General features: G+C 50.4%; 1 protein-coding gene across 1 annotated transcript in view; it reads left to right on the forward strand.

The window, feature by feature from the left end:
• Window positions 1-25,836, forward strand: part of LOC138452651 (amine sulfotransferase-like) — a 401,286-nt gene that overhangs the window by 22,549 nt on the left and 352,901 nt on the right. The gene's annotated exons all lie outside the window — the stretch shown is intronic.

Raw genomic sequence — 25,836 nt, forward strand, 5'->3', positions numbered from 1 at the left:
CAGCAGAGCATTGGAGAGGAGCGGAACAGGTAGCAGCCGTTTCCCAGTACCCCGTTTTTTGAGAGGTACTAGTGGGGCCGAGCTTGTGGTTGATTTAGTTTCTTTTGTTTTCAGATCTGCCTTTCTTTTTTGTACAGTGGTGTTGTCCCCGGATCCTTGGGACAGAGGGAGTTTGGGTTTGGGCTTCCCTCTCTTAGAATGCTGTAGTCTTTTCTTGTTTATCACCGAGTTCGGTTTGGAGATTAGAGTGGGTGCGGCCTTAAGCTGATCATCGTCGTCTTGGTCTGAGTTAGATGTAGACATATCACTGTGGGTGTGGGAATCCGAGTCTAAGTCGTGGCCCACGGACTCTGATTGTACCAGATCCAGAAACTGGTTCACTGGTTCTGCGGGCAGACACAGGTTAGAGTTGGCAAGTAAGCCTGTGGGAATGGGAACAGCGGAGAGTGGCAATGGAGGTGGGACTGTATCGGGTTGTTCCGACAGTCCTCCCTGCGGATAGTTGTGGACCAAGGCCAGGACAGTAAGAGACGGCGGAGTTCCATTTGGGCTTTGCTGAAGTGCCTTGGCCGAGCCTTGTTTGGGACGCTTTTCCTGGTTTGGGTGGCAAATCTGGGTCGCCAGACCGGGATGTGCTTCTGATTGACCCTCTAGATTCCCTTGAAATGAGGGTGTAGTGGAAGAGACGGGTTGAAGTTGAGTCGTCTCTTCACTGTGACCCCTGAGTGGGCCGTGCAGCTCCCCTGCGGGCATCAAGTCGTCAGCAACCGCCTTGGCCCCCGCCCTCAGACCTGCTGCGAGGGATCCTCCGATCCTCTCGTCGGTTAGGTCACTCGCCGAAGCGGTAACGGGGTGGGAGGCATTGACGGGGAGAACCTCTGTTGCTGTGGGTATCCCGACCTCCGAGTCGAGCGCGTTAGGCGGATCAAGCTCCATCGCGATCTCCGGAGAGCCGGAATTCGCTCCATGGGCGAGAGGCAGGGTGTGTTGTCTTTTCGTCCGGTGTGTTCAGATCGAGATGGGGACTGTGTGAGGTTTGGTCTGCCGGCTGTGAGCTGAGAGAGAAGAAAGCGGTGGTCTCCCAATGTAGTGGGAGATTGGCAGTCCAGAATGGGATCAGACGTGATCCTTGTTTTGGGCGTAAAGAATGGGCTTGTCAGAGTGGGAGGGTGCAGCGTGAGCAAAGAGTTTTTTTTCACGTGAGTTCTGAGGATACGTGAATCGGAGTCGTCCTCCATGTTTAGGCGAGTCGCGCACTGTGCACCGATGGGGAACAGAGAGCGGGGCTCGTGGATAAGTGGCAAGACAGAGGTGAGGTAATTATAGATCTATGTAGATCGTGTACAAATTCACTCGCAGTTCACAAGACACAAATCACAGTTCGAGTAGTTTTCCGACGGCAGAATCGTCGTCTTTCTCACCTCTGTAGCACCTCTGTAGCAGGACTCACTGGCAGGCACGGTGTCGGTGGCGAGGCTCGCGTCCGGCGCGGACTGGTGCAGACTGGTACTCTGCACGGTACTCTGCGCGCGCTCCGCGCTGTAGAGGTGTTTTTAAAGCCAGTGGAGGTTGTATTCCTTAAAGAAACACGTTGAGAAAGCAGCAGCACAGCAGAACACGTCCTCTCTCTCTGGTGCAGACTGGTACTCTGCTACTTTGCTCTTTTTGATTCAGTTACCCTCCAATCATCTGCCCACAAAATGTTCTTAACAAGTGCAGGATTCTGTAATAGGGTATCAACAGTTACACCTAGATTTAAAAGAATGTTATAGCACCTTTCCTGCCATGTGTTCAGGAACCAATCTAGGATTACAGCATTGCTTGCTGATAGAATATTAAATTGCAGTGGGCGTTCTGGAGCATCCACCTTGCTAATAAGAAGTAATGATTTCCAGATGACTCTTACTTGTAATTATAGCAAGCCAATCTCAAGCCTAATGATCACAACTGGTACTGCGTTCGGTAGACGTAGAATTGATCTCCAACACCTGCCCTCTAGTCAATCCCATATTTCCCAGGGTAGGGCGAAGGTACGCTTCTGTGGCCTAGGGGATATATGGTATTACTTTTAAATTGTAGAATTTTATTATTGGGATAAGTGAGAACTTGCCATACTTCCTTGCAATTATAAGACCCTGGTTGGTTATTTGTCTGATTTTATTTTCCAAGTTACTTGTGTTTCGAATGCACTTGCACTGATCATAGCTCCCAGGAATTTTATTGATGGGATTGGTTAAAGTCTATGTTTATTTAGGACCCACCTCTGGGTTTTCAGTTTTTTGCCTTTTTTGTTCTCCAAAATTAGAATTTCAGATTTACCGACCATTTTGTTCAACATATTGAAGCAGGATGTCTAATTTCTTCTGCAGGCCTAGCTGAGTTCTGTCCAAGATGACAAGGTCATCGGCATATAGGAGCGATTTGTGGATCCCCACGACCTAAGTGTGTAAAAGCAGGGTAGCTATCTGTGGAATCTGTATGTTGGTTGCACTTTCTCTGTCCTCATCCACATAGCCCCCTATACAAAAAAGAGGACTCTTATGCTCATTCATATTGTATTCTTGTAAGGACAACCCGGTTGGTCGGCAGAGCTCTATTCATAGGAAAGATGGAAAACGTTAACATTGTTTAGTTCTCTGACAATTTATATAAAGAAATGTCTAGACCTGCCCTCGATACTTGGACAGGCCACAGCGAGAGCAGACACTGCCCCTCCATCTAACAACAACGATTTGGATTTACTTACCCAAAAAAAAGAAAAAACTTGTATGAACTGAGTCCCATGGCCAATTAATGGTTGAATATCTAAAAGCAGGGGCAATCCCAGAAGGCCTGCAAATTAAAAACATCCCTGTGGTCTTTTTAGATAATCCAAATTCATGATCAACTTTAGCAGAGTGGGCAACAAATGCTAGTGATCGAAATGGCAGATGAGCAGGCAAAAAAACAAAAAGAAGACTTGGCCCTCCTTGAAAAGAAAATACAGGAAGAAACAATTATCCCTGATATAAAAACATTATTGGGAAATATCAGTGAAGAAATGAAAGCATTTAAAACTTTTACAATTGATAAACAAAATCTGGAAACTGAAAAAATACCTCCATTATAAGGAAGAAACTACATACCCTTATCTGGTTCCTGGCTTTTCCAGCAGATGAATGCAACTCAGGGAAACAATGGAGGACAGCAAAACAGAAGCTACTACAATAACAAGTTTTTGACCTTTTCCAACTCGTCAAATAGTAGTGACTCTGATTCCAACAGTGGACAATCTATTAACGACAGAGGTTGGCAACAGCAAAGAGGTCAATTTCCTCAAGGGAAGTGAAGACGGGGCAAGACCCGGCAGCCGGGAAATCATGCCATGTGCACACAGCAGTGGCAACCCCCGCTGCAGAATTGGTAATATCAATTTTCAATTTGAGCACACACAACCTCACCCTTACTGAAGTAAGCTTGTAAGGGGTTGTCTTTTGCTATGACCACCAAAGCTAACAGATTCCAAAGGGAAATCAAAATGAAAAACTTCTTCCATATATTGAGACTGAAATACCTCTTCCGTAATTCCAAGGATCAAGAGCCTGCAAAAATGAATACATCTGGCCTTAAACATCCTTCCTTTTTTACTCCAACTACTGCTATGGTGTCACCTGAAATATTGACATTCGAAAATAAAATACTGAGATAGGTAAACAACCCTTTCAGTACAAAGAATCAGTATTCAGATAATCTAACAAAGGCTGAAAGAAAGGCACAAAAGAATCTGGAAGACAATCCTCTGTTTCTAATTAAACCAGCTAATAAACGCAGAGGAATTGTATTGTGGGACATTATTCTGTATCAAGCAGAGGTCAAAAAACAACTTGAGTATAAGACATTTTATAAAATCCTCAGTGGCAATCCAACCATCAGAATTACAGAAGAAATAGAAAGCCTCATGAGTCATGCCCTTACTGAAGGATGGATCGATCAAGACGAAAGACTGTTCCTACTTAAACATAATCTTGTCACTCCAGCATTTTATTGTTTACCAAAAATGCATAAACATGCATATACACCACTGGGCAGATCAATTGTTTCTGCATTCAGCGCTCTTTTGGAACATTTATCAATCTATGGGGATGTATTTTTGAGACCGTTTGTTAACAAGATGCATTCTTATGTACAAGACACGACCTCCATGATTAACATTTAAGAAGATCTGTCTATTGATCCAGAGGATTTACTTGTAACATTAGGTGTTGATTCTCTGTATACAAGTATACCGCAGATGATGTGTGTCCAGATCATGCACACATATCTGGAGAAGAGAGAAGATGGGACTGTTCCCTCTGACTTCATCGCTCAATGCATCAGGCTGGCTCTTACACAAAATGTCTTTCTATGTGAAGGAATCTATTATCAACAACTACACGGAACAAGCATGGGAGCCATCTTTGCCCCAGATCTGCCAAATCTTTACATTGATAATTTTGAACTGAATTCTGTGTACTCTGACACTAATCCCTTCTGTGACTAAAATGTTGGCACTGTTATATGAACCACGTGTTTATGCTATGGAGTGGAGGCTTGGACACACTTGTTACCTTTCTTACATGGTTTAACACGCAGGAACAATCTATTAAAGTCACCATGACGACAAATAGAGATAAAATTGCCTTCTTTGACCTCAAGATATATAGGTCCGTGGACAACAAATTGGGTACCACTTTGTTTAAGAAACCAATGGATATGAATACCATCTTGTTGTATAGTAGCTTCCACCCACAAAGCCTCTGTGAAAATGTACTGTATGGACAATTTCTCCATATCAGACAGAATGTTAGCAAACCATAGTATTATGAGGCAAATAGCAAAGAACTAAGTCTAAGATTAAAAAATCATGGTTATCCACCATACACCATTAGAAGGTCACTGAAACGTGCTTGCCATACCAACAGGCAGACATGGGTGACCAAACAGAATAAGATCCAGATGGAAAAAATCACATGTGTCACATCCTTCTCCTCCATCAGCAACAACTTACAGAGAAGCATTCTAAAACAGTGGAGGATGATCCACACGGATGACTTTAACATTTAAGCATCTTGGTTTGCCTTCAAAAGAATGCCCAATCTTAGAGATAAGGAAGTGCACACCTATGCACTTCAAAAAGAAAAATCTTCCTCTCAAACCTCTCTTTGGCAACTACACCCAGTAATAGGCCACTTTAATTGTGGCAATTGCTCTGTTTGCCATTTGACAAGCAACATCAAAGAAATTGACTTAAATGGTCAAATGTGGCATATTAAAACATTCACAAACTGCCTTACCAAATGGGCCATATATGGGATAAATTGCCCATGTGGCCTTTTATACATAGGGAAAACAAAGAGACCGATACGTAAGAGAATTTGCAAACATTGATAGTGCGTAAAAAATCTGAGTAGTGGAAAAGTCACTAGTTGCACATTTCAAGGAAGCCAAGCACAGTCAAGAAGACATCTTTTGGTTTATCATACAAACTATTAAACCACTTCCCTGCGGAGGTGATAGAGATCTGTCACTGAAAAAACTTGAACAAAAATGGATCTTTAATCTTCACTCAGTGAAGGCTGGTCTTAATGTATCCATTGAGTGGAACTTATTTATCCACTAGAGAACACAGTTTTTCCTTGCTGTGTACACACATCAGCATCCCCAAATAGCACATACAACTAATTGTATTAGGTAAATGATTTGTTGAAAATGGAGATGATCTAACGTATCTAGCACCAGGGCCTAACATGATTTGCTGCTGTAGCAACTTCACATCAAGATATCCCGTTGCTTGGTGCCCATAAGATATGAATCCCTCAGGTGTACATAAAAGTTTAAAGTAACTGGGAACATCCATGATCAAACAGAATATAACTTGGAAATCTGAGGCTCGAAACAAGACTCCTAAAATGGCGCCTGACAGCGTCGGTTTCGATAATGCAGTTGCCTTGCTTGCTTTTGTGCTAGAATTCACAGGACTTGTGCCAGAATGAATGATCGATAGTGGACTCCCTTGGTGATAGCGGCGTCCAGACTGAACGCAGTGGGTAAAAAAGACGAGAAGTAAGTTGACTCCTTTGATACTACAGAAAAATGACATGATGTATGTCACAAAGTCAAATAACGGCATAGTAAGCAGTGAGTTATTCACCCCCATTCTTTTGCTGGTGATACGCTCTTTCGAGGTAGTCGTCAACCGGAACACCTCGCAAACGGGAACCGCAGAGTGAGCTTTCAGTGAAAGTAACATCTTAAATCTGAATTTCACGGTTTGCAAACAGCCGTCTGCACTTTGGTTTAGAAGGTCAATTCCTTATTACATGCCTGTAACACGCTACTATAAGAAGAAACTGATACACACACAGTGGTGTGTACCTGAGTGGTACTAATATGTATGACATCATATTGTACAAGGTTGTACAAGGTAAATCATAGCGTGAACTTGGTGTCCCCAGTCTCTTCATTGCAGCATTTGAACGCAAGAACAAAGTATGTTGCATGGCGTGCCGTGCCATATTGTAGATGAGACAGAAATCAACACATCAGATCATTTGTATCCCACTCTGCAAGTGAAAATACACATGCTTGCAGGTATGGCACTATATTTAAAACATGAATTATATCCAATGACATGGTGTATCGTGTACAGTACACCAAAAGGGACGTCAGTCCATTTACACTCTGTACCATCAAGTAGTACTAAAAGAACATTGGCATATGTACATCCAAATAATATTCAATGACTGTGAATGAATTAAGTGGGACACCCCCACTTCTTTACAAATGAGCAAATTACTTGAATGATATGAGAGGAAGAAGTAAACTTGGTCTTTCTTGTCCCTCCTGTAGTTGTGAATGATACAAACTCCCCGGATAGCACAATAAATGGGAAATCCGTGAAAACTACTTTACACAATATCAAGAAATCAAAGGTCAGTCAAATGGGAATATAGCCCATGTAAATACAATATAAATTGTCCAGGTAAGCTTCTTGGGTTAAAGAAGACTTTTAATCTTTGATATTGTTATCTTTCATTGTAATATCCTATGCACATGGCCACATGTGCATGAAGAAACGTGCAACTAATCCACGTTCCATTTACAGCAAGTAGCCTGAAGACGGTTTCGAAGGAGCAAATAAAATAGATTGGTCCATGATGGTGCTCTCTCCGATCCAGAAACACCAATATGTGTAGACACCAAATAGGGAAGGGTCAATGCATGTACATTTATTTGGAATTAGCCTCTCACTTGTTCCACCAACCTTACAAAAACATCCTTAATTAATAGAAGATAGATGACAGTTTTTGTCTGTGTTCTGAAACATCAATTGGATATGTTAGTTTGGATACAACAATTTCTATGTGTATGATTTTATCTTTTTTATATGTTTTTTACATGTGTATATGAATTAAAATATGTGTACATCTGTATTGACCTGTTGTACTACTGCCTAATTAATACTATGCAGATCTGTACAGTGTGACCGGTGGGTCCCCACAACCTAAGTGTGTAAAAGCAGGGTAGCTATCTGTGGAATCTGTATGTTGGTTGCATATTGAAAAAACATCCAGGAAGGGAGATTCCAGAAGCCATGATTCTTGAATGCATATCATTTCCAAGTTGGCCACCACTTGGGGTAATCCTTGAAAAAGATGGACAAATCCTCTTGTGTTCCAGGAGCCAGTCTTTAAGGTCAGTGGCCATTGGATCCTCTGGCTCTAGTCTTGTTTATCAGAGGTTAAAGCTCTTGCCAGCCAATGCCAAGATTGCTCACCATTTTGGGCAGACTGATCCTTCATGTTTTGGCATTTTGATTTTTAGAATCTGAGAAAGGGTTAGCTCCTTTGATGGTAACATCTAAGGATTCAGAGCCATTAACATAAACTTTATTTTCTTGGTTTGGGTTTTTAGATTGGCCAGGTGAATACAATTTGTCTAAATATTTCAATGATATGGCGGTACTTCGACAAACAGCCAGCGACCAATCTTCTAGCACTGATAGTGAGTGAATGGTGTCTTCTGTTCATCTCTTGCATCCATGAGTAAGGTGAATTAGGAAGCAGAAGCCATGTGTAGTCAAACTCTATCATTCACTCCTTCATTTAGAAAGTCTACAATTTTAATTTCAATTGTGTGTATCACTCTGAGTTTCAGGACATGATGGAGTAAGAACATTATGTTTGAACATTTAAAAATGAAATCTTCTTTGGCTCTTAACACTCTCTCAAAGGTTAAAATATCATGGCCAGTTTTCCTGGAATTTGGTTGCACATAGTGAGGCTGAAATCATTGCTATGTCTGAGGTTCCGCTTATCATCTCTCATTTTGTGGACTTTTTTACTTGATAATGATTGAGAGGACAAATCATCTGTTCCATCACAGGGTTGGATTGCACGGATCCAGTTATTAATTGAGATGTTTTGCTCATCTGTTTGCTAACGTGAGAAATGGAGAAGTAATTATTGTGGATTTAGTCTGATTTTTCTGGATGACGGCCGTTTGCGTTACCTACTCGTCGGTCTCCTCGATTGTTACGTTTCCATCTGTGTCTTCACCTTATGTCGAGAGCTGTAGTAATATTTCATCGATGGGTTCTAGATGGATTGATTCTTCTTTTCTTGGAGGGGACTTACATCTTGTTTCACCTCGAGTTCATCGAACTGTGTGTTTTTAGATTGACAGCTAGAGGTAGCTGTCATGTCTATGTATGTTTTCTCTGAAGAAGGTTTTAAGTTTCTCACAAAGCTCCTTGCGCTCAAAGTTTTAGTGGAGCTACAGGAAATGGCTGTATTCTTCTTTTTTTTTGTCTGATTAGTTTTTGACAGTTTTACATTTTTGAGAGCAGTCACCCGAGGCTGTGAAAAAATTGCATAGTTGGTTGATTGCCACTTGCTTCAGGGGCATTAAACTCAGAAGTGGGTATCACTACAGGCTCGAAGTTTTTGCTCCAGGCAATATCCAGAGTCTGATGTTCAGAGACTGGGGATGTCGTTTGATGTATTTGCACAGAAGTGGACATTTGTGCGGTGTTCGTGAATCGAGGTGACAGGGTATTTTCACGTCTATCCCCAGGTCGATCGGTCAGATACATACTTGTTTAACTACCTCAGGTCTCATTACCTGGATTAGTCAGTAACGATTGCAGCTTGTCAGAGCACTCAATAATGGACTCAACTGGTGGAGAACGATCTTCAGGTTTCTACTACAATACTAGGTCTCGTACACCTTCTAGGAAGATACTTTTATCGGGTCTTACATCTTGAGTTAATTCAATTAAGGATTTCAGTACTGAGACTTCTAGTTCTTTTTCCTTTCATTCTTTTTTCTCTTGTAGTTTCAATGGCAGCGTCTATGTGAATTAATTTGGAGTGCATTAGGCCAATTAACATTGATTGATCCTCATAATTATCACTCAGGGTTTCATAGAGTTTTAAATAAGGTGCCAACGTAATCGAGACTGCAGAGGTTATGTTTATTTGTAATTGTGCAAAATGGGAATTTGAGATTCCATTGTCTCTGTCGTTTGTAGTATAAGATACTTTCCTCAGGCAATGGTTCTTGTTCTGCGATTTCTTGCGATTTCGAATCAGGGGTATCGGTCTAGTCACATCTTGTTCTAATTCTTCATCAGAATCATCACTAGAGGTAGATTGATATTAAGAGGAAATACATGCATCATGGGGATAGCTGCTATCTACAGCTGTTCGAGTTGTTTTCGTCTTCACTGCTGTCAAAAGAGGGGCCACTGGAATCGAGAGCATGGATTTTTTTTTATACCAAACGAGTGGAATTTAAAGACTCCATGGGGTCAGTGCTGGGGCGCTTATTACTACGATGGCCAGCTTCTAAGCTCAATGTGAGGTTCACAATGTCCTTTGTTGGGCGAGCAGCCAAAGTTGCATTCATGTGAGTGCAATCATTTTTTGACGGTTCTTCTGCAGATTTTAAAATGATCACTGTTAAAGGTCGTCCTTTATCGACGTTCAGTGTTTTTGATGGGGAACGAGTGTCCTCATCGTGCATATCATTGTTCAACTCTGCTTCAATGCAGTTTGGTTCTTTTGGTCTAGATGGGGGCCACTGAGGCCATTCATCTGAAGTGAACGTTTCACTTGGTAACAGGGGAGCTGGTCCATTATTTTCCACTGATTCACAGTTTTCAGCACTCAGGCGTAGTAATTCACAGTTGCTCAATCATTCGGCATCAGAGAGCGAGCTCCAGCGCAATGTTGTTTGATTCCCATTACACGTGGGAATTGTTGTCGAAGGTTGTACGCAGTTTGGGGGTTGTGAAGGTTGTACGTAGTTAAGGGGTTTAAAGTGCCATCTCAATTTTGCCATGACCGCAACAGATCTACTGTGTTTTTTTTTCAAGAATTTTATTTTGGGTGGTTTCAGTCATTCTTGTCTTTGAGATTAAATTCATAGAATTACGCAGAAAAGTGTCGCAAGCGGCTGGCGCAGAGTGTCCGCGTGCGATTGACTGCGCCAGGCACGTGAGATAAAACCGATTTCCGCGCACAGCGTATTCATGGATTTCATGCTCCCAAACCAGCCGTGGCGCAGAGTATCGCAGCGACCCTGCAGCAGCGCCAGTAACGCCCCCAAGAACGCCCTCGCGCAAGGAAAAGCCAGCAAAATCGCTAAATCATCGCAAAGGGCTGCGCTAACTCTGGACCAGTTTACAGGGCAGCCAAACAAGGAACGCAAAGCGGGTAACGTGCATATCAGGGGTACACGTGAAGTCATACACGCGATTAGCCAGGGTACGTGTATTACAGGGGTACGCGGGAAGTTTAACACTCGATTGGCCAGGGTACGTGTATTACAGGGGTACGCGGGAAGTTTAACACGCGATTAGCCAGGGTAAGTGTATTACAGGGGTACACGTGAAGTCATACACGCGATTAGCCAGGGTACGTGTATTACATGGGTACGCGGGAAGTTTAACACGCGATTGGCCAGGGTACATGTATTACAGGGGTACGCGGGAAGTTTAACACGCGATTAGCCAGGGTAAGTGTATTACAGGGGTACGCGGGAAGTTCAACACACAATTAGCCAGGGTACGTGTATTACAGGGGTACGCGGGAAGTTTAACACGCGATTGGCCAGGGTACGTGTATTACAGGGGTACGCGGGAAGTTTAACACGCGATTGGCCAGGGTACGTGTATTACAGGGGTACGCGGGAAGTTATACATGCGATTAGCCAGGGTACGTGTATTACAGGGGTACGCGGGAAGTTTAACACGCGATTGGCCAGGGTACGTGTATTACAGGGGTACGCGGGAAGTTATACACGCGATTAGCCAGGGTACGTGTATTACAGGGGTACGCGGGAAGTTTAACACGCGATTAGGCTGGGTGGGTCCTCACAGGTGTTCCCTGTACACCCTCCACGGCCCCTGCAGGCAGCCTACAAAACAGGGGACTACCCTGCACACCTGCTCATGTCCCCCTGCACCCCCACCCCCCCAGCAGTGCAGGGGCAGCCTCCACCAGGCCCCCACTCATGTCTCCCACCACCCCCACCCTCCCGCCACCAGGGGCAGCCTCCACCAGGCCCCCACCCATGTCTCCCACCACCCCCCGCCACCAGGGGCACTCTCCACCAAGCCCCCACCCATGTCTCCCACCACCCCCACCAGTGCAGGGGCACCCTCCACCAGGCCCCCACCCATGTCTCCCAACACCCCCACCCACCAGCACTGTGGTGCACGTGGCCAGCAGGCAGTCAGGCAGCAGCAGATGGCAGGTGGGAGCGTGCTCAGGGCTCTGGGGGGCAGTAATTTCGCCTCCTGGCCAGGAGCGTGGTCTCTCGTGTGTGAACGCGTGGACAGCCTGATAGGTAGCGAAATCCCACACGTCAGCAAAGGCCCTTAGCGCGTAAACCCGTCAACAGCATATGCGCGCCTATAGTCACCTGCACGTGCAGGAAATTGTTGCGTGACACGTCCCAGTGTCAAAGCGTGTGATTGGTGAAAATGGATGTACACGTAGAAGTGACAAAGCGTGTGATTGGTGAAAATGGATCTACACGCAGGAGTGACAAAGCGTGTGATTGGTGAACGTACACGCCGCGTAAGTGACGCTGTACGTGTGGGCCTGTATATAAGGTACATGTAGAACACCATTTCCTTGTACGTGCTGTTCGTGGAGAGCGAGTGGGTGAAATCTGTACTTCTTGTCGTTTCACACGCGATTTACTTCACGGCGTTTCCAGTTCGTATTCCCTGTTACCTCTGACAGCTTTTTCTCTTTTTTCTCTTTTACTGGTTTACCTGGGCCTGTTCCCTCAAACAGTGTCCCCTTCTACTGTTGTCCTGTCTTCTCAGACAGCGTACACATCTTCTTTTGGCGGGGGTTTAGCCAGCCAAACGCGCTCATTCTTCACGCTCTTTTACCTGGCAGACGGTGAGTCACGCACGTATCCAACTTCTGTGCTTGCCCCGTGTGTTGCCTACCCCTTCAGAGGTCATTCTAGGCTGCGTGTGACACGCATACGTTCATTCTTGTGTTACTGGGTGCCACAGCGTAGTGCAGGTTTTTCTTTCTGCACACGTGGTCTAGGAGGGGTTGCGTGCACGTCATCTCCCTTTTTTGGGCCTCCTGTGCGTTGCGTGACCCGTCATCTTTCCCCAGGGGTTACAATCAGCCGTGCTAGAGCACTAGGGTACAATTACCATCTGGTACCCAACCCCTTTGACCCCCAATTGCCCAGGACAATTGTCTACAGCCACTCCCATACGCACATTAATATCAGTGCCATGGCTGGGAGGCGAGGATTCCGTAAGGGTGGCAAAGGTGGAAGAGCCACAAGTGGTGGCCGTGGTGGATCCGGTAGGGGACGTGGTCGTAACTTGCAGGGTGAGCCTGTCCCCCCATGTGTGGAGGACCAGTCAAGGGCACCCATCATCCCCCCCCCCTCCCCCCCCTCCCCCCCTCCCGTTGAGGCTGAAGTGGCTGACACCATCCATGCTCAGCCCTTGTTGGACCAGCCCATTGTGGCACCAGACCTGGCTGACTCCATGGCTGACTTCCAGGTCAGCAGGGCTACGACACGTGCGCTGGTGCACGTTGATGCCATCATGCCACGTGGATCTGGGGCAGCAAGGTCATCTGCTGCACCAAGGAGGCAGGGCGGAGTGGCTGCAGGGGCAGCTGCGGCTCCATCCACCCCAGCCCTCACACACCCAGCCAGGACAGTGTCGGTCCTAGTCCATGCTGCTGACATTCCCCCTGACACCATCACACTCGAGCCAATGCCTGCACCAACTCCCATGCTGAGTGTGCAATCCCACACTCCTGATACAGAGTCCACCAGGGCTCCTGCCCCTAGTGTCCAGAGCGGCGCAGGACACTCAGGATCACCACCACCTTCCAAGCGGAAGAGGAAGAGTGCTCGTCCGGCACAGGCTGATGCCCCAGACACGGCTACACAGTCCGGCCCGTCCAGGAAGCCCAGCTTCACGGATGACGAACTGAATGCACTTGTCGAGTATGTGTCCGGACATGACAACGAGATGGTCATTGTTGCAGGATCCAAGACCACACCTGCACAACGCCAGGCACACTGGCAGACCGTTGCGGACATCGTAAGTCCCCTTGGAATCGTGAGGCGCACAGCCAATGATTGCTATAAGCGCTGGAATGACCTAAAGCGCAGGGCAAAGAGTAAGCTGGCCTCAAGTCATGCCGCAACTCTAGTGACTGGAGGTGGGTCTCCAGTAGTAGACATGGAACTCACTCCACATGAGTCAGTCGCTGGGACCTACGTCACGGAGGAACAGATCCAAGGCGTGGGAGATCTGGCTGATTACGAGGCATTGTCCGGTGAGTGCACATGCATGTGTGTGTCATACATGTGCATGGTGTGTGTGTGAGGGCTTCTGTTTGGGTGGCAGGAGAGAGTGTGTGCGCCTCAGTCGTATGGGTCAGCCATGTGCTTCATGCAATACTTCCTGCGCAGCTGCATTTGGCCATAGCAGTATCCCTTCTGCCAACAGTAGACATCTAGCACAACTGCACGCCAGTTGCCCTTGAAGTGTCACCTTGACACAACAGATTTGCTTATTTTTCACTGTTCATTCAGTCAGTTTGTTTGCATTCCACCACTTTCACTAGGCATGTCGCTGTCCACTAGTCACATGTCTGACATGGGTATGGTAAAGGGGAGTGACTTTGTTACCTGGATATCATTTGTACACACATGTCCCTGTGCAATTTGACCATTACAGACTGGCAGCTCCAGGTGAAAAATCTGACCTGTTAGAATCAGAAAAGCTATTACATGCGGGAACTGGACTGAATGAATAGGTGCTGCCCTCCTCTCCATCTTCACTCAATAGCAATGGTACATGCCATCTGTGTGATGGCATGTGTGTTTCACCTGCCAATCACAGGCCAATGTGTGATGCCACTGCCAGGCAGCATGCAGAAAATGTGTTCATCTTCCATCTTGGTGTCATCAGTGTGTGCCGTTTGCCTGCACTTCATACGCAGTGTGGGTGCATGCATGGGAGGGTTTTAGTCATGTGGGACATGTCAATCAAGTACTGGTTCTCTTGCTTCTCAGCCCTCAATGTGTGCCATGGTGCTAATGCCTGTTTCCATTACTTTGTTTTCATGTCTTTGCAGGGGAAGACGCACCTGATACTGCTGGGGTTGTGGAGATGGTGCAGACCCAGGAGGTGTCCCAGGGCCGACCAACCACCAGTGAGGGACGTGGTGTGGTGGTGGGGGAGAACCCACAAGTGCTGCAGGTCGTGCTCTCAAGGGGTGTCTCTGGCTGCACCTCCCCCGAGCTGTACTCAGGTGTTGATTCGGATGAGACCTACGTGCCGTCGCTGGTGAGTGTTCCAGGTAGGGATTCTGTTCTGTCTCACCCACCTGCACCAGGGTCAGTACCCTCCATGGGGATGTCAGTGTTGGCAGCTACGCCTTCGGTGGTTACGGATGCAGGGTCACACTCCGCGACATCTGATCCTGTTCCTGGGCCAGCAGATCAGAGGGGGAATGCAGTCCTGCAGCCTCAGGCAGTGCCGGCACAGCAAGGCGCAGTTCGCCTTGCCCCAGACAGGTGTGGTGCCCGCCGACGTGGTGGCCGTACGCCACCTGGCAATACCGCATGGGAGCAATCCATTTACGGTATGGCTACCCAACAGGCTGCATCATCCGAGATGATGGCTCAGGCCATGGATAGGGTGGCCACTTCCATTGTCCCCCCAGAAAGGCTGATGGAGCGACTAGAGCAGGCAACTGACTCCATCTGCCAGTCACACAGGGAGGACATGTTGGGGTCCAACAGGGACAGGCGGGCGGCACTGGCGACTCTGCAGGAGGCCATCTCCATTGAGTCCCAGGGCCACAGGGAAGCCCTGAGGCAGGAGCTCCTACACCTCAGGACGACTCTTGTTGAGCTTGAGGCTTCAACACACCAAAGGACAGAACAGCAGCTGGAGCGTCTCACCCGTACGCTCTCAGCTGAGATGCAGGCAACGAGGGCGGAGGTCCGGGCATCCCGTGAGTTGTTGCATGGGGACCTCCGCACACTCATCCTCCAGAACCAGACCTACCACACCCGCATGCTTGCAGCCATGGAGGAGCAGACTAGGGCCTTGCGTGGGCTGCCTCCCATAGTGCAACCACCTCCGGATGCAGCTGCACAGGGTGATAATAGCGACAGCAGTGACACTCCCACAATAGGGTAGCCGTGTGGGCCATGAGCCCATGGAGGTGTTTTATTTTCCCAGGATCCACGCAGGTGGGTTCTGGTGTGCATCCTGTCCTCGGACCTCCTGGGTGGCCTCCCCAACCCCCCCGGGCCCATCAATGGCCATTTTTGATTGTTTCTTATTTTTATTTTTATTTTTATTTCTTTTATTCCCAATTTTTTTGGGAGGATCTGTTGGCTCCGATCTGTTGGCTCCGATCTGTTGGCTCCGATCTGTTGGCTCCGATCTGTTGGCTCCGATCTGTTGGCTCCGATCTGTTGGCTCCGATCTGTTGGCTCCGATCTGTTGGCTTCCGTGGTTCCTGTGGGCATACGCTGCATTGTGGCTGGGCACATGCAGGCTTGTAATGTATTTGGTTCAGATGCTTGGGTTTGAGTCACACACACCCCTCCTGCTTCCCGTTTCCATGGGCTTGCAAAGGGTGTGCCCAAGTGACAGTGAATTACACAGTGACGTTGGACTCCCATGAGCTGTGTGGCCAGTCTGTAGTCAATACTGTGTATACATTCCTAGTGCATATTGCTGTTGTGTTGTACACTGCATGTTGCATTGATGTGTAACTCTTCTTCTGTGTCTACCTCCCAATTTGCAGGTCCCTTCCTCAAGTCCACACAAGGACCTCTAGTCTGGCGATGGGGACCATGTTGGCAGCAGTGCACCTACAACTCTACATGGCGCCAACACTGCACAGTTGGTAGTGGTGGGAGTGCAGGCATTTCCAGGTGGTGAGACTACTAATATGTTACATTTTTGATGTCATGTTAATGGTACTACGTGCTCAAGTATGTTGTTGGTCCGGCATTGCTGTGAGCATTTCAGGTGTTGCAGGTTTCTAATAGTGCCACTGTACATAGTGAGAGTGATGTCATGTTGTGGGGATTACTTTGTTTACCTGCAATTAGCATGACATGGCACGGTGTGTCGTGTGGCAGTGCTGGGGTTGGGTTGGCTGACATGGCACTGTCCTCTTGTTGCATTTTGCAAGTGGGTATTCATTTTAGCTGCTTCAATGTGTAACTTCACAAAACTGCATTGGTGGTGTCTGTGTGGGTAGGGATGCACACATTGTGACACTTCCAGGTGAACAATCTCAGGCTGACATGGAATTCCCGGTTCATTCTCCAGACATTCAGGATCAGTGTCAGGTTGAGTCATCATTGATTGTCAGATGGAATGTGCCAGGGCAGTGTGCACTCCACAGGGGTGTGATTTCTATGTGAAGTAATTAGCCACTAGCTGTGTACGGGCTGCCTCCCCCCGTGCCCTTTCCCCTCCCATGCGCAGCGGCTGTGCATGTGGTTGGGGATGTGGGGCCACCACCATGTCCACGGCCAGGCCCCGGCGTGTTGCAACGTTGTGCAGGACACATGCTGCCACTATGATCCTGCACACTACTGGGGGAGCGTATAACAGCTGCCCGCCAGAACGGTCAAGGGAGCGAAAGCGTGACTTCAGCACTCCGAATGTGCGCTCCACTATGCCCCTGGTTGTAATGTGGGCTGTGTTAAATCTTACCTGGGGTGGCGTGGTGGGGTTCCGAATTGGCGTCATCATGTGGGGGCTGAGAGGGTAGGCACTGTCCCCTGTGGAGGTGGGGATTGGTATCATTGGTGAGGTTGTGACCTTGCTCAGTATCCAACATGCATGCATGTGCAGTGGCATACATACTCACCAAGCAGCCATGTATCGCCATGCCGCCCAGCTTCTAGGTCCCGGCTTAGGGTGGACATTCGGTAAATGAAGCTGTCGTGGGTGGAGCCGGGATAGTTGGCATATACTGAGGTGATGATTCCCTTGGCATTACATGCTACCTGCACGTTGATGGAATGCCAGTGCTTGCGGTTCCTATAGATGTGCTCAGATGCCCTGGGGGGACGTAGAGCCACATGGGTGCAGTCGATGGCACCTAGCACTTTGGGGAATCGTGCCACTGCGTAAAAATCCAGGGCGGCAGCATGCCTTTCTGCAGGTGTTCTGGGCAGGTATATGTGCCTGCGGACTGATGGGCGTGCAGTCATGATGTTCAAGACCTGGTGTAGGCAGCGTGACTGGGTGGCCTGTGACACCCCACCCACTATGGCACTTGTCCGCTGAAATGATCCAGTGGCTAAGAAGTGCAGTACATTGAGGACCTTCTCCAGGGGGCTGAGTGCTTGGGAGCACAGGGTGGGTGATGTGAGGTCATCCTCCCACTCAGTCACCAGGTCCAGTATGATGTGTGGTGGAAACCTGTACCTCCCATACACCTGGTCATCAGGCATCCCGAAAAGGCTGGTTCTGGGTGTGAATATTCTGGCCCTGACTATCCTCCTCCTCCTCCTTTGGTAGCCCACTGCCACTGCTGCTAGGAACGGTATGTTCATCCTGGCGTCTGAGCTTGTTATTGTTAAAGTCCGCAATTTATGCTTAGCGCGTGTTCTAGGCGAGCGTGTGACCCGCGCAGCCCTGGAATCCTGTTCCCAGTCCAATAGCGTGTGGAAATTCACACGCACCACGGGATACAGCGTGTGACCCGCGCAGCCCTGGAATCCTGTTCCCAGTCCAATAGCGTGTGGAAATTCACACGCACCACGGGATACAGCGTGTGACCCGCGCAGCCCTGGAATCCTGTTCCCAGTCCAATAGCGTGTGGAAATTCACACGCACCACGGGATACAGGTTCGCTGACGTACTTGCATGAGTAAGTGGCCGCGCACCCATTAAATACACGTACATAGGCCAATCGCGTGTACGCGCACTTTTGTCCAATTACACGCGATGACACTCTGACGTGCAGTATCTCCACGTGTGCCCCGTCATCACGTCCTGAGTGGGGAACACCCGTGCGGGTCACGTCACAGACGCGCTTACGCGCTGAGGGACTCTGGTCCAATAGAATCGCGTATGCGTGCTGACGCGCTTACGCGCTAAGGGCCTTTCCTCGGATTTCACGCTGACGTGCAGGATTTTCACGTGCCAAATCACTCCGTATCAAGCTGGCCACGCGAAAACACACGGAAGCCCACGCTCCTGCCCAGAAGGCCGAGTTACTGCCTCCCAGTGCCCCGAGCAGCCTCCCACGTGCCATCTGCTGCTGCCTGCCTGCCTGCTGCCACCGTGCCCTGCCATTTGGTGCCTGCACATCAGCCATCTGCAGGGGTCCAGTTGCTGTGTCCACCCCTGCTGGAACTGAAGACTCCCGACTGGTATTACATCGCTCCACAGCCCAGCCCCAGGACCCAGTTGCCCACCCACACCTGCCTCTGGGGTTGCCATGTCGGGCACTTCCACATCTGGCACCAGTGGCAACCCCAGGCCAGAGGGGCAGAGGGGCACCAGCTTCACTGTCACCGAAGTTGGTGTCCTGGTGGAGCATGTCCTGGGGCAGTATGATGCCCTCTTTGGATCGTCCCGCGCCAGCAAGGAAGGACGGCAGAGGATCTGGGCCGACTGTGTGGTTGCCATCAACGCGGAGGGGGTGGCAACCCGCGACGTCCTGAAGATCAAGAAGCGCTGGGAGGACTTGAGGTCCAGGACCCTTGTGAAGGCCCGGCGCCTCGTGGAGGGGGGCCGGGGCCGCATGAGTACCATCCAGATGAGGGTCCTGGAACGCGTACGCCCAGCGCTCCACGCCCAGATCCTTGAGAGGGAGGCCCGTCTGGAGTTGAGCGGTAAGTGTCCATGCATTACTGTGTGAGACAGGGCATGTTGCGGTGTGCTGGTTCTATGATACTTGCCTGTATGTGTGCCATAGCCCATGTATGCATGTATGTGTGCAGGGACATCATGGTAATGCATGTGCGACCAGTGATGTGTGATGCACATGGTTGTTGCATGTGTTGATATGCCGCATGGGGAGCCCTAATCAGATTATGAACATGAGAGCATGCCAGTCTCTGTACCTGAACATGGGTGGGGGTGAGGGATGGGTGCTGATGCCAGGTACATATATGGTAGCCATGTCTGTGTGCCTGACCTGCGTGTCTGTGACTTGTGCATGCCATGGATGCATGACACATGTGTGTGACAATGCAGAGATTCAGTAAAGCAGCAAAATTACCCTTGTATCCGCTGTGTTTGGTGTGTTTGGGGCCAGATGGATGTGACTGAGGTGATGTGTGTGCATGTGATGGGCATGGGGCATGATGCATGTGAGTTACATATCATTGAATGTTTCAAGAGTCCATTGGACATGCATGGAAATGTCCATGGCATGCACCATGCCTGTTACTGTGTGTGTTTTGCCTGGACTGGCCCATGTGTTGTGGAGGGACATGATGGAAGTGTACTTTGACAGTGGTGCTCATCTGCTATTGCTTCCTGTCTAGGGGACCATTGTACAGTGCCCTGATGCTTGTGTTCTTTGTCTCCCTCTACGCAGCGGCTAGTGAAGAAGAGGGCGGAGACAGCGCTGTGGAGCAAGGCGGCGGGGATGCCCCCACGGCTGCAGCGGAAGGGGTGGGTGAGCCCCCACAGGGGCCTGCTACGGTGGGAGACGGTGAGGAGCCATCCAGGTTGGTGGTTTGCACAGAGGAGGAGGAGGCCGCCACTGGGGCACACATGGGGCCTGGTGGGGGCATCCCTGCTGGTGCAAGTGGTGCAGTCCAGGGCCAGGGGCAGGAGGCAGCACAGGTCACCGTGGAGGGGCCTGTGCATGTCGCTGTCCCTGACCCTGTGAGTGCACCACCATGCACCAGCAGGGATGCCCCGTCCCAGGCCTGTCCGCAGGTAGAGGGGATGTCCATGTCACCTGACTCCCCTCCACCTGCGGACGTGGGAACCCCTGGCCGTGCGGAGAAGGTCCTGATTGGGGTCGCGTTGCGCACGGCTGCGATTCGTGATGCCGTGCGTGCTTCCCGGGAGGAGCACGCACGTCATCACGAAGTGCACCGTGCCGACGTGGCCCAATTGGGATCGGCCATGTTCGGGGGTTTCCTGCATGTGTTGGCCAATGTGGCGGCCCTCTCCTCCTCTGTGCAGGCTATCCACCAGTCGTTCTCCTTGCCGTCTTCCAGCCCAGATGCCACCAGGGCCCCCTGTGGACCTGCCCCGACCAATGCAGCCAGCTCGGTGGGGATCCCATCCCTGCCACAGTCGGGAGTCAGAGATCCAGCAGGGGTGGACACCAGAGCAACTGGACCCCAGCAGATGGAGGATGTGACGGCATCATCGGGCAGGGCACGTGCACGACGGCGTCGGTGGTTTCCATCAGCCTGGATGCCGTCGTGCTGGCACAGGCAGTTGCGTCGGAGGCAGCAGCAGGCTCAACGTGGGAGGCATCATGGCTCGGGGCCATCAACATCAGGGGTGCAGGCATCGGCCGGAGGGCAGGAGAACCCTGGAATGGGAGTGGCTTCCGTGTGGGAGAGGTTGTGCCAGCGGATAGGTGCGGAGCGGCAGCGGGCAGAGGAGGAACGGCTCACGATGGTCAGGGCGGAGGACTCCATGCGGAGGGCGCTGAGGCGGGCTGAGTGCCTCGAGGGTCTTCGCAGGGAGTTTGAGCTTGACACTGCGTTATCCCTGCGGGACCTCGGGGCCAGGGAACATGCCCGCCTCCAAGCCATTGACCAGGAGTTCGAGGATGCCCTGGCCCATGACGACAACCAGTGAGCCGTCCGAATAGCCCGCTGCCTTTGTATATAGTTGTATAGTTAGGGTTAGGTTTCCTTTGTTTTTTTGAATTTTTTTTGGGTTGCGATTGGACAATGCACCACTTTTTTGTATATAGTTCCCTTTTTAGTTAGTAGTCAGTTAGGTTTAATTTGGTAGGGCTCATGGACCCAGGATTATCTTCTTGATTGGCTTATTTTAATTTTTCATAATTTTTTCTTGGACATTCATCTTGTTTTGTTTGATTTGCTTTGTGTTTTTTCTTATTTGCTGTTCAATACATATTATTTTTTTAATCTTCAATGTGTCGTATCATCTCATTGCTTTCAGGCATGTCATGTTGGGTGTTTTGTCATTCACTTGCAGCCATTGTGTGTGACAGACATGTGTTAAATTGCATTATTTACATTGGGGGTGTAACATGTAATTGGCTTTGATATGTGGGTGGGTGTGATAGTTGGTTGGGCCTTTTGGCAGGGGAGGATGGGCATTACGGACATGATTGGGGAATGTTGGGACCCAGGTGCAGGGGGGCATGGATTGGACATGGGTGGGGGCCTGCTGGCAGGTGCCCCACAGTGCTGGGGGGTGGGGGTGGTGAGAGACATGAGTTGGACATGGGTGGGGGCCTGCTGGCAGGTGCCCCACAGTGCTGGGGGGTGGGGGTGGTGAGAGACATGAGTTGGACATGGGTGGGGGCCTGCTGGCAGGTGCCCCACAGTGCTGGGGGGTGGGGGTGGTGGGAGACATGAGTGGGGCCCTGGTGGAGGGTGACCCTGGTGGCTGGGGTTTGGGGGTGGTGGGAGACATGAGTTGGACATGGGTGGGGGCCTGCTGGCAGGTGCCCCACAGTGCTGGGGGGTGGGGGTGGTGGGAGACATGAGTGGGGCCCTGGTGGAGGGTGACCCTGGTGGCTGGGGTTTGGGGGTGGTGGGAGACATGAGTTGGACATGGGCGGGGGCCTGCTGGCAGGTGCCCCACAGTGCTGGGGGGTGGGGGTGGTGGGAGACATGAGTGGGGCCCTGGTGGAGGGTGACCCTGGTGGCTGGGGTTTGGGGGTGGTGGGAGACATGAGTTGGACATGGGTGGGGGCCTGCTGGCAGGTGCCCCACAGTGCTGGGGGGTGGGGGTGGTGGGAGACATGAGTGGGGCCCTGGTGGAGGGTGACCCTGGTGGCTGGGGTTTGGGGGTGGTGGGAGACATGAGTTGGACATGGGTGGGGGCCTGCTGGCAGGTGCCCCACAGTGCTGGGGGGTGGGGGTGGTGGGAGACATGAGTGGGGCCCTGGTGGAGGGTGACCCTGGTGGCTGGGGTTTGGGGGTGGTGGGAGACATGAGTTGGACATGGGTGGGGGCCTGCTGGCAGGTGCCCCACAGTGCTGGGGGGTGGGGGTGCAAGGGGACATGTGTTGGTGTTCATTAGTTCAAGGAGACATGTGCCTTTGCTGGGGGGCATGCCCATGTTGGGTGGGCTGCCTGCGGGACATGACCAGGGATGCAGGGTAGTCCCCTGTGGTGTGGGCTGCCTGCAGGGGCCGTGGAGGGTGTACAGGGTACACCTGGGAGGAGCCACACTGTCAAATCACATGTGGAACTTCCCGCGCACCCCTGAAATACACGCGCCCAGGCTATTCGCGTGTGGAACTTCCCGCGCACCCCTCAAATTCACGCGCCCAGGCTATTCGCGTGTGGAACTTCCCGCGCACCCCTGAAATACACGCGCCCAGGCTATTCGCGTGTGGAACTTCCCGCGCACCCCTGAAATACACGCGCCCAGGCTATTCGCGTGTGGAACTTCCCGCGCACCCCTGAAATACACGCGCCCAGGCTATTCGCGTGTGGAACTTGCCGCGAACCCCTGAAATACACGCGCCCAGGCTATTCGCGTGTGGAACTTCCCGCGAACCCCTGAAATACACGCGCCCAGGCTATTCGCGTGTGGAACTTCCCGCGCACCCCTCAAATTCACGCGCCCAGGCTATTCGCGTGTGGAACTTCCCGCGCACCCCTGAAATACACGCGCCCAGGCTATTCGCGTGTGGAACTTCCCGCGCACCCCTGAAATACACGCGCCCAGGCTATTCGCGTGTGGAACTTCCCGCGCACCCCTGAAATACACGCGCCCAGGCTATTCGCGTGTGGAACTTCCCGCGAACCCCTGAAATACACGCGCCCAGGCTATTCGCGTGTGGAACTTCCCGCGAACCCCTGAAATACACGCGCCCAGGCTATTCGCGTGTGGAACTTCCCGCGCACCCCTCAAATTCACGCGCCCAGGCTGTTCGCGTGTGGAACTTCCCGCGCACCCCTGAAATACACGCGCCCAGGCTATTCGCGTGTGGAACTTCCCGCGAACCCCTGTAATACACGTAGCCCGCTCCCCCAGGCCCGATCGCGTGAGGAACTTCCCGCGCACCCCTCAAATTCACGCGCCCAGGCTATTCGCGTGTGAAACTTCACGCGAACCCCTGAAATATACGTAGCACGCTCCCCCAGGCCCGATCGCGTGTGGAACTTCACGCGAACCCCTGAAATATACGTAGCACGCTCCCCCAGGCCCGATCGCGTGTGGAACTTCACGCGAACCCCTGTAATACACGAAGCCCGCTCCCCCAGGCCCGATCGCGTGAGGAACTTCACGCGAACCCCTGTAATACACGTAGCCCGCTCCCCCAGGCCCGATCGCGTGAGGAACTTCACGCGAACCCCTGTTATACACGTAGCCCGCTCCCCCAGGCCCGATCGCGTGAGGAACTTCACGCGAACCCCTGTAATACACGAAGCCCGCTCCCCCAGGCCCGATCGCGTGTGGAACTTCACGCGAACCCCTGTAATACACGTAGCCCGCTCCCCCAGGCCCGATCGCGTGAATAACTTCACGCGAACCCCTGTGATGCACGTACCCTGCAAATCGCGTGTGACACTTCCCGCGCACCCCGGTATACATGCACACGTATTTTTTGTCAGCGGGTGTCCGTGTTTGTGGGTACCCCTTTGCACGTCATTTTTCCTGGAGGGCCACAGTATGGGACATTCATCATGGCAGTATATAGGTGCTATTTGTTGGCGCACCTTTTGGCGCACATTTCTTACAGCCGCAGAGACGCTACCGCCTCCTTTCTTGTGGCGGTCGTGTTTGTGCCTGTGCGCTGGTTTGAGCGTGCGCTTTTTTCCCCTATTCTATTCCATGAATACGTGTTGTAGGCGAGCGTGTGGGCGTTCCGCGCACTTGTGCCCTGTACTTCCCCCGTGACGCCCACGTTTTGGCAAGTTGTTCCCCATTCCGAGTGTTACGCCCGTGTTCCGCCTACTTTTATTGCGTGCGCCGCGCTATGTGCGATTTTCGCTGTGGCCTGTGCGATTTTCGCTGTGACCTGGCGCACGCTGTTAGATGGCCTGTGCGCTAACGTGCGCCGCGCACTTTTTATCGCACATCCGCTGGTTTTCTCGCGCACGGCCTTCCATGAATCGACGTGCGCTGCTTTTCGTGCGATTTTCGCACGTTCACTGCGATTTTCGCTATTCCACTGCGATTCGCACGTTTATGCCCACTTGCGCCGCGCTAATTATTCCATGAATCGGCCTGTAAGGTTTGCTGTGTGCAATTAAGTCTCCCGGGTACTTCACAAGCGTCTTTAGTTGTGAGGCTTGGTGCCAAAGCCACACTGGGTACATTATGGGAAGAGTTTCCACTAAAGTTAGTAAATATTTTAGTATGCGTGTTTGCATTTGAGCTTAAATGCAAAGAAGGGCTGATTATACAAACTTCGCTGGGTGTTAGATGAGTTTTATTTCTACTGACATCGGTTCAAAGGAATGGTGATGTGTCGTACCTGAGAAAGCAGGATTCTGGTCCTGGCTTTCAACGAACACAATACTATCAGCATAATCTTCACCCACAGTTTCACTAATAGTGCATGATTAAGGTATAAAGTCAGGCGGCTCCGATGTTATGTCTTTAGAGGATTTTGGCGCAGTTATAGTGCGAGTTTCTCGCTGATCTCGCTGTGATAAGAGCCGGACTTAACTCCGAGTGCTCTGTAAACCGCCCACTGCTGAAGGTGTATCCATTGGCTAACACCACAGCTAACACTCAGTCAACACTCTGCGATGCTCGGCTTCGGGAGAGGCGAGTGTGGGTGAGGAAGCTCTCCCTCCACAAACTAGATACTGGAATAAGACTCGAGCAAATACGCCGCAGCATGGTAGCAGTGTTATGAACGACCCAACACTCAGCCAACACTTTTTTTTATTTTTTTTAAATGGCCACCACGGAAACGGAGAAGGGACTATGCCTAGGGAAAGTCACTTTTCCCTTTCCATGACAGCCATTTTCTTTTATTACTATGGCCACCACAGAAAGGAAAAACAGACTACCTTTCCCACTCCGCAGTGGCCATTTTATGATTTTTTTTCAGCTGCGTAATGCAATGCCTCTCGTAACTGAACAAAAATACCATTAGTACCCCGGTATAACAGGCCAGGGTACTA

This window comes from Ambystoma mexicanum, chromosome 4p, assembly GCF_040938575.1.
Source record: "Ambystoma mexicanum isolate Mex_15411 chromosome 4p, UKY_AmexF1_1, whole genome shotgun sequence".
Taxonomy (NCBI): Eukaryota; Metazoa; Chordata; class Amphibia; order Caudata; family Ambystomatidae; genus Ambystoma; species Ambystoma mexicanum.